The sequence below is a fragment of the Pseudorca crassidens genome, chromosome 13, assembly GCF_039906515.1.
Source record: "Pseudorca crassidens isolate mPseCra1 chromosome 13, mPseCra1.hap1, whole genome shotgun sequence".
Taxonomy (NCBI): domain Eukaryota; kingdom Metazoa; phylum Chordata; class Mammalia; order Artiodactyla; family Delphinidae; genus Pseudorca; species Pseudorca crassidens.
In genome coordinates this window covers 20,327,873-20,344,097 of record NC_090308.1, presented here as the reverse complement: position 1 = coordinate 20,344,097, position 16,225 = coordinate 20,327,873, and the positions used below count along the sequence as shown (strand labels likewise).

The 16,225-nt window shown below is 38.3% G+C and overlaps 1 protein-coding gene and 1 non-coding gene across 10 annotated transcripts in view; both read left to right on the top strand.

The window, feature by feature from the left end:
- Window positions 1–16,225, top strand: part of UTRN (utrophin) — a 492,142-nt gene that overhangs the window by 68,456 nt on the left and 407,461 nt on the right. The gene's annotated exons all lie outside the window — the stretch shown is intronic.
- Window positions 11,447–11,553, top strand: LOC137205143 (U6 spliceosomal RNA). The gene has a single exon (XR_010934007.1). It is a non-coding gene; the product is annotated as a U6 spliceosomal RNA (small nuclear RNA).

The window sequence follows — 16,225 nt, the reverse complement described above, 5'->3', positions numbered from 1 at the left end:
TATGCTTTTGAATTAAGTTTCTTAGTACTTAGCACTTTGAATTTCATGTTTTCAGAAGAATTTAAGAATAACACATAATGATTTAAGAGTAGCACATAATAATTTACTACTTAAATTTAAAAACAGAGAGACAAAGAGAGAGACAAAATATTATGATATGAAACCCAGTATCTTCCAGAACTATATTTTGTGCTTTTGTTCTTTTCTATGTGTTTTCTAGGCTTCTGAGTCAGAAGTTAGGAAAAGATTGACTTCTAGTCTGCCCATCTTTACTTGTCCCATTGGAGATGGAAGTGCCCCAGCTCCTAGTTATATATTTATGTACACATGTCCATTGGTATGGTGAATTGCCACAAGTTCTAGTAGCTATAACTTATATTCTAAGGATAGATTCGTTTAGAAAGCAATGCACTGAGAGCCTGGTTTTCCCAGGACTGGTGTGATGTAAAATGGTTGAGAGGTGAGTGGACTTGGTTGCATCTTGTTCCTCCTGTTGTTACTTGCTTGCTTTCCAGCTGGGTCTTAAATCTCCTCTTTCAGGACAGCTTCTAGGCCCTAAGTCAGCCGGTAGGAATTTGATTTTGTGTGGTAGGAATAACTGCAGGTGGGGAGAGACAGAAACTACTTACTCAACAGTTCCCGTAACAATTTCCCCCTGCTTAAAGCAAGCAAACAAAACAAAACAAAACACCCCCCCCGCCCCAAACATTATAATTTTGTTGGAGTTGAGTTACCCCTGTTAAAGAAGTTTTCTTACATGGCTAACTCTTAATTTCTTCGTAACGATCAGGATTTTTCTCTTTTCCCTAAGGGTATGTTGGGTTATTCCTTTGGTAATTCAGGAAATATTTATTGTATACTTATGGTGTGTAAGGAACTATGTGAAAGAGGCCAAGGAGTAAGACAGTTTCTTCCTTCAGGGAATTAAGAATCTCATTAGGAGGGGAGATCAACATGGGCATGGAGACATACTGATACAATATTATTAACTTTAAAAATCCCCCAAATATTTTGTTATAAGTAAGGAACAAAACATGATGTGAATTTAAAAGTTGGGGGTGGAGTGGGTATTTAGAGTTGGATCGGGGGAGTACATCTATCTAAAGACTTCTTGAAAGAGAGGGTACCATTTGATATGGAAACTGATGGGGGTATTGGGGCTGGAAGAGAATTCCAGGCAGAGGGCACAGATTAGTAGGGGATGACTATAGGAAAGCGTGCTGAATGCCATTCTAAGTAGGTTACTTCACGCTGCATCATATAGATAGTTATACATGATTTTGAAGGCATTGGGGGATGTTTGGAGATTTTGTGCATGCAGAACTTTGTGATCATAAGAAGTTAATCTTTCAAAGGTCTTTAGGATGCAAATAGGAGGGTGGATAGTATAGAAGGTTATTGTAGTACATCAAGGGAAGGATTGAGGACCTGGTCATTGGGGTTGGTAGCTTGGGAATATCTTGGTTCTGTTGAAGAATTAACTTGAGTTATGGCAAAGCTCACTTCATGGTTTTCAATATTTAGGATTCTCCTGCCAAAAGCTGAGCTAACTCTTCTCCCTGGGTGTAGCTGTGATTGAGAGAACCTGTGTGTGAATGATTCTTCCCTGTTGTTGCATTTGCAGTGTCGGTTTCTAGTTTCGGAGCTCAGCTGATACCTGCAGAAATTGCTTCTGATTGTGACCTGCGTCTCCCTTGCTGTCTGTTTTGTGGGTTTTTTTTCCTAGTTATTTTTCCCTTGAAAGATAAAAGGAGGCTCTTAGGCCAAATTTCATTCTTTTGGTTTAGCTCATGTGGGATTACACCCTGTGTAGGCTTTGTCAGTAGGTGCTGATCTGTATAGAAGCTTGGATATCTACAGCTTTGCTCTCCCTGCTTTGTGGTACTACTTCTGATTTTATATTTCCAAGTTTGTGATTCACAGGCAAGGGTGAATGACTGAGAAATATTGCAGATGAGTGGGTGTGTTTGTTTCCTATTGCTGCTGTAGCAAATTAGTATGAATTTGATGGCTTAAACCAATACAAATTTATTATCTTACAGCTCTGGAGGTCAGAAGTTAGACACTGGTCTCACTGTACCAAAATCAGGGTGTTGGCAGGCCTGTATTCCTCCTGGAAGCCCTAGGGGAGAATCAGTTTCCTTGTCTTTTCCAGCTACAAGAGGCTGCCCATGTTCCCTGGCTCATAGTCTCCTTCCGTCTTCAAAACTAGCAATGGTGGGTCAAGTCCTTCTCACGTTGTGGTGGATAACTCTTGATTTGCATTTTCTTTTCTTTTTTTTTTTCACAGTTCTTTCTAGCGTTTAGAAAGAACTGTAAATTATAAGCTTAAAAATACGATTGGCTTAGGGTCATCCTAAGAATTACAGAGGAGGACCTAAAAAAAAAAAGGACCTGCGCAAAGAATTTGGCGTGGTGGTTAATTCCCCAGTCATTCCTGCTTATCCGAAATAAATGTCACTTTCTTTTGGCAGCTGACTTATAATTAATTTTTAAAAATGCTGGAAGAAGTGTGTGTGTGTGTGTGTGTGTGTGTGTGTGTTATATTATGATCTGTATGTTTATCTGATGATGGGGAAAAGGGAGGGAATGACCCATGTGCTTTCAGCTGGAAAGACAGCATGGGATTGCAGTTCTGGAATGGATCATAAAGAGTAGACTTAACTTCGCTGTGACAAAAACATGTAAACCACTCATGATTCTCCACTTTTTACACTTTATTCTGAAGCCATATACTTCAGTTAATGTGATTTAATGGTTTTCTCTCAAAGTGTCATTTGGCAGGATGTTACTAAGGAGAAACATGATGTTGAAGTGTATTTGGGAACAAAACGAGTAGCCAAATTAAATGACTCATTTTATGAAAAGGGAAGAAGGTCAGAGGTTAGTTAACAGGGTGCTTCTTTGTTCATCTGCGAATCCAGTGATAGTTTGACCTTTGGGAGAAATTTATTTTAGGTCAATCAGTTTTATTAAGGCAGGTGCTAGAGATTTTATGTTCATTGTATTCTACTGTTGGCATAAGAACTTGGACATTATAATTATCATATGAATATAAAAGTTGATGTGCTATAGTAGTAAAATTTATGTTAATTTAGTTTGAACTAAGGAACATACCTATGGGAGATATCACTTCCAAGAAATCTCTACTTATGTTCTTAAGGACTTACGTATGAGTCAAGAATTTATTAAGAAAATACTTCCAAGACAATAATAGATGTCACTTAGACACATCACTTCTTCCTTGATAATTTTTTTTTTTTTTTTTGGTATGCGGACCTCTCACTGTTGTGGCCTCTCCCGTTGCGGAGCAGAGGCTCCGGACGCGCAGGCTCAGCGGCCATGGCTCACGGGCCCAGCCACTCCGCGGCATGTGGGATCTTCCCAGACCGGGGCACGAACCCGTGTCCTCTGCATCAGCAGGCGGACTCTCAACCACTGCGCCACCAGGGAAGCCCTTTCCTTGATAATTTTATACATATGATTTTTTTCTGACCTCCATCCCAGTCATCATTATATAGATAAGGCAATTGTCATTGAATAATATTTAGAACTTTTAGAATAATAATATTTAGAATAATTTTTAGAAAGTATACATTTCAGAAATACTCAGTTTACTGTTAGAATGGAAGAAGGGTTTTGTCGTAGACAAGTAGATGTCAGTTTAATAACCTACTAGCTTAGACACTGCCTAAGTCTTTTGTTTTCCTATGATAAATTTGATTACCCTTTACTTAGAAGGAGAAACTTATCTTCAAGGAGATAATTATTTGCTGGATGAAGGCCAAGAGAAGAAGTCTAGGAATGTTAAGCCCCCTTATAAGAGGAAGTTTGTGTTTATTTTATTACTGATAATCCTTAGTGATCTAAGGATTGAAGTCCTGTAAGTTTATCACTGCTCTTCCTTTTCATTTCCCATAAAGAGCCTTTGTACAGGCAGTTCAGAATGATCACATGGACATTTAAGATGGCCTGGTGCTGGACATTCATTCCTTCAGTTTTTGTATTTTGCATCAAGTAGAAGAAAGAAGGAAAAACCTTGGGCTATAACAAATAAGAATGACATTAACTAGAGAACAGTGGGTCTGACTTGTAGTAGATGCTCAATAAACAATATTTAAAGGAAGGAACCAAATAATTTGTTTGTATATGTGGTTAAAGTTAGTTTTCATAGGGTGGACTTTCTCTCTGTCTCTCCCTCCCTCTCTTTTTGCTTTGGGAAAGGTGTTTCTGTTGTATCCAAAGGAAAGAGACACATTTTTTTAGCATTTAGAAAGAACTGTAAATTATAAGCTTAAAAATACGATTGGCTTAGGGTCATCCTAAGAATTACAGAGGAGGACCTAAGAGAGATCTAGTGACTATTTTTTCATGATTTAGAAGATGTCTCTACTGTATTTGGCTTAAGGGACTTTGCTTTGTTATCTGATAAAACAAAGATTTGTTATCTGTCTTGACCTTTTATAAAATGAGACCTTATAATAATCTTTTGAGATAAAGTTCTTAAACTTTTTTCTGCGTCAGGGAGTCATTTAAAAATTGTTAGGAGCTATGGAATTTCTGCCACCACTCCAAATCACATTTGCAAGTACACAGTTTTTCTCACAACTTTAAGAAGTTTGTAAAGTCACTAAAACTTCTTCAGATATAGAACAAAATATAACCTTTTGTTCATTTGTTCATTTTATTCATATGTGTTCATTCATTTCCATGGCTTTTAAGGTTTGTAGGATTTTTGGAGAGAATGCTACCTTTTTTTAAAAAACAAAATATTATGTATATATGTTTAAAAAGTCAACCATTTCATCACATAAAAATTATGCCCTACTCCCAGGGAGGGAAATCTCCATCATTAGATGATTTTTTTTTTTTTTTTGGTTTGTGTGCATATGCTAGCAGATGTATTATAATATATAGTCATAATGCCTATTTTTAATAAATATAAAATCATATTGTTTTACAGCTGTTTTTGTTTTGTTTTTTGTTTCTGCTTTAGCTATACATATTGAATCCCTTTCTATGCCAGTATTGGTAGATCTAGCATATTCCTTTAAAAGCACTACTTCACCCTTTATTTAGCATGAGCATAATTCTACAGACATACTAAAATTATTTGTAGATTGACTTTTATATTGAACATGGTTGGTGGCAGAAATAAGAGGAGAGAAGGAGCGACTGGTCGGAATGACATCGTCGTTGCTCAAACTCTGCTTTGTTCATCTTCTCACAGAGTGGTTGTGTAGAGCTGGAGAAGGCATACATTTTGAACAGAGGAGGTTGTTGGCCAAGAAATAGGCCTCCCCCTAACACAATACCCACTGTGATGATTTACAGTGTTTCAGTCTCAGCAAAAATACCACTTGTATTCTGAATTCCTTTGTTTCAACTACATAACTCAATAAGAAAGTTTCCTACAATTGAAAAGAATAGGCACTGTTTAGAGGCCAAGTTTTGCCTTGTAAGGCTGAATGTGCTTTATTTTAAGCTACTCTTTCTTCTCAAGAAGACTGGTATAAACAAGAGGAGGGCCCTCTGGTAATTTCTATGCAAAGCATCAGTAATACTGTTTCTTTTTAATTTAATTATTTTTAATCCTGCTTATTTATTTAGTGCCTAACGCTATAGCATCTAATGAGCTCAGTGCTTGTGACAGTACATCCTACTAATGAGTGGAGGCAGACTGCCTGGGTTGGAATCTCTTCTTCAACTCTTATTAGCTATGAAGCCTCGGGTAAGTTTAGTAACTGTTTCCTCATCAATAAAATGGGGGATACTCATAGGACAAACTCATGGTTGTTACGAGGATTAAATAAGATAACGCAAGTGAAAAGACAATCCAGGGAATGGGAGAAAATATTTGCAAATTGTATTTCTGATAAGGATCTAGGATCCAGAATATATAAAGAATTCTTATAACTCAACAATAAAAAGACAAATAGCCCAGCAGAAAAGTGGGCTAATTTTTGAATAGACATTTCTCCAAAGATATACAAGTGGCCAATAAGCTTGTGAAAAATATGTTCAACATCATTAGTCTTTAGGGAAAGGCAAATCAAAATCACAATGAGATTCTACTAGGATGAGTATAATAAAAAATATGGGAAAGAAGTGTTGATGAGGATGTGGACCCTCATGCACTGCTGGTGGAAATGTCGAATGGGTACAGTATCTTTGGAAAACTGCTGGTTCCTCAAAAAGTTAAGTGTTGCATTATCTAACTCAGCAATTCCACTCTAAGTTACATCCCCAAGAGAATTGAAAACATATGTCCACGCAAAAACTTGTTCACAGATGTTCATAGCAGCATTCTTCGTAATAGGCAAAAGGTGGAAACAACCAGAATGCCCATCAGCTGACGAATGGATCAACAAAATGTGGTCTCTCCATACAAGGGAACATTACTTAGCCATAAAAAGCAATGTAGTATTGATACAAGCACGAACCTTGGAAACATAATGCTAAGTGAAGGAAGCCTGGCACAAAAGGCCACATATCATATAATCTATTTATGTGAAATGTCTAGAATAGGAAAATCCGTAGAAAGTAGATGAGTGGTTGCCTAGGGCTCGGGGAGGGGAGGGAATGGGGAATGACTGATAATGGGTACAGGGTATGGGGGATAATGAAAATGTTCTGGAATTAGATAGTGATGATTGTTGCATAACTTTGCAAATATACTAAAAACTGCTGAATTGTACACTTCAAATGTATGGATTTTGTGGCATGTGAACTATATCTCAGTTGACAAAAAAATGAGATAATGCAGGGGGAGTGGTACCATGCCTTCATATGGTAAGAACTCTGCACCTATTAACTACTTCTACTGCTATCATTATTTTCATTATTATTATAAAAGGATAATTTCTTGTAATGTGCTTATATTATTTCTAGTTCTTTTCTTCAAATTACACAAATGTTAGCAGTTTGGTGCTTGTAAAATGTTTTTCAAGATCTGCAGTTGTGAACAGGTTCTGTGATGGAAAGCCTTTGAATTATTGTGAGTGTGTTTTTTCCATTTGCTTGCACTGCATCTTCTTAGTATAAAATAAAGTACTTCTTGGCAGGTCATATGGCATTTATAGATTTTTTTTTTCTTTTTACTCTCTTTCATTTGATTTATCTGATTGGCCACACTCAACTCTTATGATGAAGAGAAAGCAGAGAAACCAAGAATAGGATAATCTAGAGGAATTCCTCAATCTTGATGAAATCTCCTTTTAATATTTTTCTTCCCACTGTTAAACTAGTAATTTTTCTCCTTCTGGGCAATAGCTACATAGTATGGGACTTACAGTAGTACAACATGTTAACATAAACACACTTGGATGTTTTTTGACAACATTTTATCTAAAATATATGTCAAAATCGAGTCTTTACGTAGTCAGTTATCTGGAATAACATTTGGACTTTGCTAAATATGTCTATGGTATTCTCTACACTGATCCTTTTAGAACTATTAATAGATGAGACTTTGGAGCATTTCATGGTTTTCAGGATTAAATGGTATTTATGCAAGTATACAAACTTTAGTACATTCTGGTTTATAACATGTTAGAATATTTGATTATGGCTAGGGAATTGCACATTATCTGCCTATTTGAGGATCTAAAATTGATCTGAGCTGTGTTTCTAGATTTACTCCCTCAAGCTTAAAGGATGTTCTGATTTTGTTACTATCAATATCAACAGAAGATCATTTCAGTTTCCTTGTAGCTGGGTGTCATGGTGACTTTTTTTTTTGGCCAGGCTCTTTCTTTGAATGTGTGACCTTGTTTGGCTTGTCTTTGATTATTATATATCTCTACTTAGTCTGATTTGCCTGGCTGTTGCTTTACTACTTCACTTTGACCTTTGATAAAGCTGTTACACTGACTCTTTCCTAGTGGGGACCCACCTGGTTGCCCTGCCAATTAGATGCTTTGGTCTTGCTTGCTGGTTGGAGTGTGTCCCTTGATGGCCTTAAAGCTGGTATTCTTTGTATGCTAACACATATATATGGAATCTTAAAAAAAAAAAAAAGTTCTGAAGAACCTAGGGGCAGGACAGGAATAAAGACGCAGACATAGAGAATGGACTTGAGGACACAGGGAGGGGAAAGGGTAAGCTGGGGCGAAGTGAGAGAGTGGCATGGACATATATACACTACCAAATGTAAAATAGAGAGCTAGTGGGAAGCAGCCGCATAGCACAGGGAGATCAGCTCAGTGCTTTGTGACCACCTAGAGGGCTGGGATAGGGAGGGTGGGAGGGAGACGCAAGAGGGAGGAGATATGGGGATATATGTATATGTATAGCTGATTCACTTTGTTATACAGCAGCAACTAACACAGCATTGTAAAGCAATTATACTCCAATAAAGATGTTAAAAAAAAAAGGAGAGGAGAAAAAAAAACTGGTATTCTTGTTTCCTAGTTCCTGCCGGGGTGCTGTGTGCGGTACCTCTTTCCTGTTCTAGAGCACAGGCTTGTCTCTGACAGTTGCCACCTTCTGCATGGCAGTTTTATGGCATGACTTTTTTTTCTTGCCACACAAGGGGTAGCAGCCTTTTTTAAAATTGTATGTTTAACATGAGTATTAATACTAAAATCTTATTTATGTATATATGAATACATTATATATGGTTACTGTTTTGATTTGAAAATTTCTATAGTAATTGTGTCCTAAATATTTATATTATTTATATTCTTATTTAGAAAAAAAATAAACGGTGAGTTCTGGTAATTTATACATTAAGGAATTATGTGTACAACTGCCATAGGTGTCTTTGGTTAAATTCTTTTATTAAAATTGCACTTTTAGTGAAGTAAAAAACTTACCGTAATTTCTGTACATGTGTGTAATATATTATAACATGTATTTATAATTGAGATTGTAGTTTACTAGTATGTATTCACATAAATCTGTTAAGTTAAAATATGTGCCGTTTATCAAAGTTTGGCACAATTATGTGTTTGTACGTAAACCCATGTGATCTTGGAATGTAGTCTTGGGGCTGGGCTGACGGTCTGTGTGTATGAATGTAGGGAGAACGACTCGTGTGTGGTTTCTATTTCTTTCCACCGTGAGGGCCCTGCACAGTTTCTTTTCTGGTTAGCTGCTGCCGACATGATTGTAGGGCTGCTCCCTGCGTGTGGCTTGGCCTCAGAACCCACGCTGTCTGCTTCCAGACCTACTTCTTCTCCGGTTGCAAGTCAGCGTAGTATAATATTTACTGGAAGAGAGTAAGTGGGTATGGTTGCTTTACGTGTGCTCCAGCTTGCCCTTATTAGTATTTCTTGGTTCTCCCATCAGCAGGTCTCTGATTTCTTCATCAAAAAACAGTCTTGTGCAGTCATGATCCTCCTGCCTTTACAAATCAGCCAGGCTTTGGAAAGGGAAGTGATTGTTCATCAAAACTCTAAACAGGGGGATAAAATGTTCTTATTTAGATGAATCAGGGGTCAATTTAATTTTCTAATGAGCTTTAGAATTGCTTTTCTTGTCTGCCTTTAGGCACTCTTTTAATTATGGCTTTTCTTCTTTTCAGTGTTTCTAGAAGTCACATTTTCACTCTCTGCTCATAATAAAATGATCTTTAGACACGTGGAAAAGAGGAAATGAGAAAGAAAATCTGGGTTATCTCAGTGATCGTGGTTTTAGAATTTTGCAGAGGGATGAAAAGGCCATAGATATAATAGAATCATGTTCTTTTATTGAAGTGGACAATTTATAAGTCTAGATTGAATTATAGTCAATATACAGTTTGTTTGGACTTGATGAACATATTAAATACATTCATTCAATAATTTTTAAAATCGACAACGTGTATTGGGAGCTGCATATACTATGGCAATCAAAGTAGACTTTTCTTGCCCTCATGGACTTACACAAATCAATAGGTAATCAAATTGAGATAGGTATAGGGTGCAAAGGAAAAGAAAACAGGGTACTTTGAGAGACTGGGGAGGTCCAGAAGAAAAGATGTTTAAAATTAGATCTGAAATAGCCATAGGAGTTAAGCAGGTTGACAATGGGCTATAAGCAGGCAGAGCAGCATGAGCAAATATCCTGGGGCAGGAAAGGGCTGGGTGCATCTGAGTAACACAAAGGCCAGTGTGGCTGGAGCTACTGAGAGGAGGGGAGAGTATTGCAAGATTAGACTTGGCATAGGTAGGGGTCAGATGATTCAGAGCTTTGTAAACCGTGTTAATTTAATTGTTCCAGAGTTCATTGTCAAGCTGGCCAGCATTTAGAAAGTGGATTGAAAAGGAACAAGAGCAGACATTAGGAGATGGTGTCAGGTTATTGGCATTACGTTAGTGGATTCCAAGCAGGAGATAACAGTAGCTCAGACTGGGGGATGACTGGGAGATGAAGAGTTGTGGGCGGAGTTCAAGTATATTTAGGAATTTGGGACCAACAGAAATTGGTGATAGATTGTGGTAGTAGATAGATTGTGGAATGCTAAGGACTGGTTTCAGGGTCCTGGCATGAACAAGAGGGTAGTTTACGGTGTTGTGTACTGAGTTAAGAAAGACTGGAGACAGAATTGATTTGAGAGAAGACCAACAGTTCAGTTTCAGATGTGTTAAGTTTGAAATGAGTCTGTGAGATATCTCAGTGCAGGTGTCAGATTGACGGTTGGATACGTGCTGTGTTATTTATCTCTTGCTGCATAACAAATTGCTCTGAAACTTAGCATCAGGTCTGTATTAGTTATCCATTGCTGTATAACAAATTACCCCAAGCTTTAGCAGCTTAAAACAACAAATATTTACTGTCTCATGAGGTTTTCTGGGTCAGGAGTTTGGGAGTGGCTTTGCCAGGTGATTCTGGCCAAGGGACTCTCATGAGGCTGCAGTCAAGTTGTTGACCAGGGCTGCAGGCTCGACTGAGGCTGGAGGATCTGATCCCAGAATGAGTTATGCACATGGCTTTGGCTCACCATCGGCCCCAACTGGGCCATATGGTTATCCTTAGTTTCAAGAGGAGGTGAGTATTATAACTGGCTATCTTGCTTCAAGGGGGAAGAAAAAATGAGGTTAGATTTGTAAGCAAGAAAGGGGAAAAGGATGATTGAGTAGGTAAACAGCAGTATCTACCACAGTGAGTTTGAACAAATGCTTTCCTCTGGAGTGAGATAACCAGAGGCATGGTCATAGTGAAAATTCTGATTCTAGAATTCAGAATATCTGACTTTATATTCCAAAGGAATATGTTAAAAATATGAGTTTTAGGGCTTCCCTGGTGGTGCAGTGGTTGAGAGTTCGCCTGCCGATGCAGGGGACATGGGTTTGTGCCCCGGACCGGGAAGATCCCACATGCCGCGGAGCGGCTGGGCCCGTGAGCCATGGCCGCTGAGCCTGCGTGTCCGGAGCCTGTGCTCCTCAACGGGAGAGGCCACAACAGTGAGAGGCCCGCGTACCGCAAAAAAAAAAAAAAAAAAAAAAAAAAAAGATGAAATTGGGTCCTCACTTTGTCAGCACATATACTAAAATTGGAATGATACAGAGAAGACTAGCACGGCCCCTGTGCAAGGATGACATGCAAATTCATGAAGCGTTCCATAGTTTTTATATGTATGGCTGATTCACTTTGTTTTAAAGCAGAAACTAACACACCATTGTAGAGCATTTATACTCCAATAAAGTTGTTAAAAAAAAAGATGAAATTGGAACCAAGTGAAATTTCCTCATTCGTCTTATTGGGGAATGTATGAGTTGAGACATACTAAATATTTCTTCTTTGAAAATCGGGTTGAAACAGAAACGAAAAATGTTTATTGCATGTGCTTTTTATCCCTAAATTTTTTTTTTTTTTTGTGGTGCAATACATATAACATGAAATTTACCATTGTAACCATTTCTAAGTAAACAGTGGTATTAAGTACATTTACATTGTTGTGTAGCTATGACCACCATCTACCTCCATAACTCATTTTATCTTGCGGAATGGAAAGTCTGTACCTATTAAACAATGACTCCCAATCCCAGTCTCCCCCCAGTTTCTGGAAACCACCATTCTACTTTCTGTCTTTATAAATCTGACTACTGTAGGCACCTCATATAAATGGAATCATGCAGTATTTCTCTTTTTGTGATTGGCTTATTTCATTTGGCAAAATGTCCTCAAGGTTTATCCATGTTGTACAGTGTATCAGAATTTTCTTCCGTTTTAAAAGGCTAATATTATTCCATTGTCAGTATATGCCATATTTTGTCCATTCATCCATAGGTGGACACTGGGGTTGCTTCCACTTTTTAGCTCTTGTGAATAATACTGCTATGAATATGGGTGTGCAGATGTTTCTTTAAGATCCTGCTTTCAATTCTTTGGGGCATATTATTGCGTGTGCTTTTAACTCAGTTTCAGTCAGGTTTGCTAGTTTACCCTTGTCCTGAGGGAAGTGCTAATGCTTTGAAGAAAGATTATCTGTCCAAATCTTTTTTTTTTTTTGCGGTACGCGGGCCTCTCACTCTTGTGGCCTCTCCCGTTGCGGAGCACAGGCTCCGGACGCGCAGGCTCAGCGGCCATGGCTCATGGGCCTAGCCGCTCCGCAGCCTGTGGGATCTTCCCTGACCGGGGCACGAACCCATGTCCCCTGCATCAGCAGGCGGACTCTCAACCACTGCGCCACCAGGGAAGCCCTGTCCAAATCTTTTTGTTTGATTCACTCTCTTGCTCACTTCAAGAAAACTTTGTCATCATGAATTATATTTTATGTCTAGGATGATGGAAGAGAAGGGGCAACTGTAGTTTCTCAGAAGACACTGGCCATTGGGTTGCTGCAATGTAAAAGAACTCTAGTTTATAGGGTGTCATTAGAAAGGAAATATGAAACAAAACAGAGAACATATCCTTTCTATGCAAAGCTGTGTTGACTGTGCACATGGATTACTCTCTAAGATTCTAGTCTCCTACTTCAGAAATGATTTTACAGTGAGCGAAGTCTAGTAAGGAAACCTAAGTCGTGGAGCAAATGCTTTTGGTGTTTTTATAAAACTGACTAACAGTCTAAAATCATGAAAGTGGAGAGAAGATGTAATCACTGGCTATAAAATCATTTGTTTCAGAAGAGCAAACAAGAATTGTTCTTCTAATCTTCAACTGAATTAATTAATCTTCAACTAAGTTTAATTAATCTAGACTTTTTGATGCTTTAATGAGGTACATTTAAGACGAAGGAAAGGAAGATCTATTATATATAGAAAAGAATTACCAAGTTTCGCTATTCCCAGAGATGGTATAGATTGAATTTACAAATTTTCAAAAAAAAGACAAGTAAATATCAGACCCACAGTAGAGACTATTAAATAAAGATAGTGCTGATTTGAGGCAGGATCCTAATTTTCAACAGTGATATAGGGACTTTCCAGGCGGTCCAGTGGTTAAGTCTCTGTGCTTCCAATGCAGGGGGCGCGAGTTTGATCCCTGGTCGGGGAACTAAGATCCCACATCCTGCACTGTGTGGCCAAAAATTAAAAAAAAAAAAAGTGACTTAGAGGATAAATGATCATAGAGGATAACATTAGTGTGCTGGGGGAGTGGTTTCTTGCATTTTTGTTCATGCTGTGGATTTCATCTTTTATCTCCCTTATCCAACCCTACCTGAATAAGTTTTTCAATAAAAATTATTAATAACTCTTGTGAACTTTTTATATAGTTATGTAAGTTGAAAATGAGGGAGTATGCATTTTTCAATATAAGGCTATATTTAAATTATTTTACTCATTAACTTTCAGTTTGTACACTTTGAAGCAAACAGTGCTGTGCTTCATGGGCTGATTTCTTCTTTTCTTTTTTTAATTAATTAATTTATTTTTGGCTGTGTTGAGTCTTTGTTGCTACGCGCGGGCTTTCTCTAGTTGCAGGAAGTGGGGGCTACTCTTCGTTGCAGTGCCTGGGCTTCTCATCGCAGTGGCCTCTCTTGTTGTGGAGCACAGGCTCTAGGTACGCGGGCTTCAGTAGTTATGGCACGCAGGCTCAGTAGTTGTGGCTCGCGGGCTCTAGAGCGCAGGCCCAATAGTTGTGGTGTACGGGCTTAGTTGCTTCGCGGCATGTGGAATCTTCCCGGACTAGGGCTTGAACCCGTGTCCCCTGAATTGGCAGGCGGATTCTTAACCACTATGCCACCAGGGAAGCCCCATGGGCTGATTTCTTAACTGTGAGTTTCGTGGGAAAAATCTTTACCCCTGAGTTTTTTGTTTTATAAATTTACTCTTTATTTATTTATTTTTGGCTGCATTAGATCTTCGTTGCTGCGTGTGGGCTTTCTCTAGTTGCAGCAAGTGGGGGCTAGTCTTTGTTGCAGTGTGTGAGCTTCTTACTGCGGTGGCTTCTCTTGTTGCAGAGCATGGGCTCTAGGTGCCCGGGCTTCAGTAGTTGTGGCATGCGGGCTCAGTAGTTGTGGCTCACGGACTCTAGAGCACAGGCTCAGTAGTTGTGGTGCACGGGCTCAGTTGCTCCGCGGCATGTGGGATCTTCCCGGACCAGGGATTGAACCTGTGTCCCCTGCATTGGCAGGCAGATTCCTAACCACTGCGCCACCAGAGAAGTCCTACCCCTGAGTTTTTAAGGGGAAACAGTGTTCCTTTCTGTCATGTTCTTCCTGCTTATTATAAATATCTTGGGCAAAGGATTGCATTTTAATGGACTTGCAATTTTGAAAATTTATTAAAATGACTTCATTTTTAAAAAATTATCTTACGTCTTGGTTTTAACTTGTTGTGGCTCAATGTTAAAACATTCTAAAATAGAGAAAAAAGTTTAAAAAACTACTTCTGAAATACTCTATTTTTCTTATTTAAAAATTGCATTTATATGGCATGTTATTAAAGTATATGAACAAAGGACAAATACTCCTCGTTTTTCTCCCAGATATGTGTTCTTTTTCTGAAAGTCAGTAAAATACGAGGTTTTGAGAAAGTCTAGGTAGCTTGTGTAATCTGTGAATAACTTTATGTTTTGCATTAATCTTCTCTTCTGTCTTCTCGTCTTAATAGCTGATCAGTGCGCTGATCATTTTGCCTAGGAATACTTTATTGCAAAAGGTGTATTTTAAGTGATGCAATTCCCTCTTCACCAGTGTTTCCATAGTGAATGGACTAGAAGACGGGGAGAGATCGGCCGACTTGGCACAGTTATTTTACATATAGCCAATTATCTCTTCAGGCTGAAGTGGAAAATTCACTGGAAAGACAGATATAAGTAAAAGCAGCTTAACCTGGAGAGTTTCATTTTTAGAAATACGTGCTCTTAACTGCATCTAATTTAGGAGTATGGATCCTGATACATTTCTCTCACTCATCCTCTGGGGTTTGGCTCCATAAGGGAGCCCTTCTTGGGTACTCAGTGTTGGCATCTAACATCTCTCCCTCCCTCCTAGATCCTTCCTGTCTGCATGTAATTACAGATACATGGAAGTCTCCTATTCTCACCATCCCGCTCCGAGGCAGACAAGACAGGCAGACAGACCTCCTCTCAGCTCAGTTTATTTTTATAGCTGCCAAATTCTCTAACCTTCCTACTTGTCCACATTAAAGTGGAGAAAACTACAACTTTTGCAGGATGGGTGCTTTAAAGAAAAGAATGGTACAGAGTGTTATACACTCATTTCAGATATTAGCAAATATAGCTAATAAAAATAGAATATAAGAATCTCTCAGGACCTTCTGAGAAATAAACAGTGCTAATATTTTGGCTCTTACCTTTCTGGTCATATATGTATACATTGTATAAATGAAGCACCGTGTGCTTTGATGACCTGCATTTTTATTCCTTAATATATTATGAAAAATCCTTCCATATCTTTATTTTCTTCTCTAGTATCATTTTTGACGGCTGTATTTATGTATGAAAATATGCTTCTAAATAATCCCCAAGGATGGACATTTAGATTAACAATTTTTTTCAATTATCAAGTGTGCTTTGAAGAACATCCTTTTAAAGGTATCTAAATATTTGTGTATCTAATGATTTCCTTAAGATAAATTTCCAGAATTTCTGGGTCAATGGTTATAAAATTTAAAAGTATGTTAATATCAGTGTAGTTATATTGTCCCAGGAAACTTGTAATAATTTACATGGCTACCAGCCCAAAGCCAGCTTCCCTGTTCCCTCACAACATCGCATGCCATCTGGGTCTTAGGGGTTAAGTTCACTTTTCTATTTTCAGGTCTCATTTTCCCCCAGATCCTCCGGTAGCTTGCTTTAACGCTGTGGACTATGTCTTTCTTCTGAAAACTTG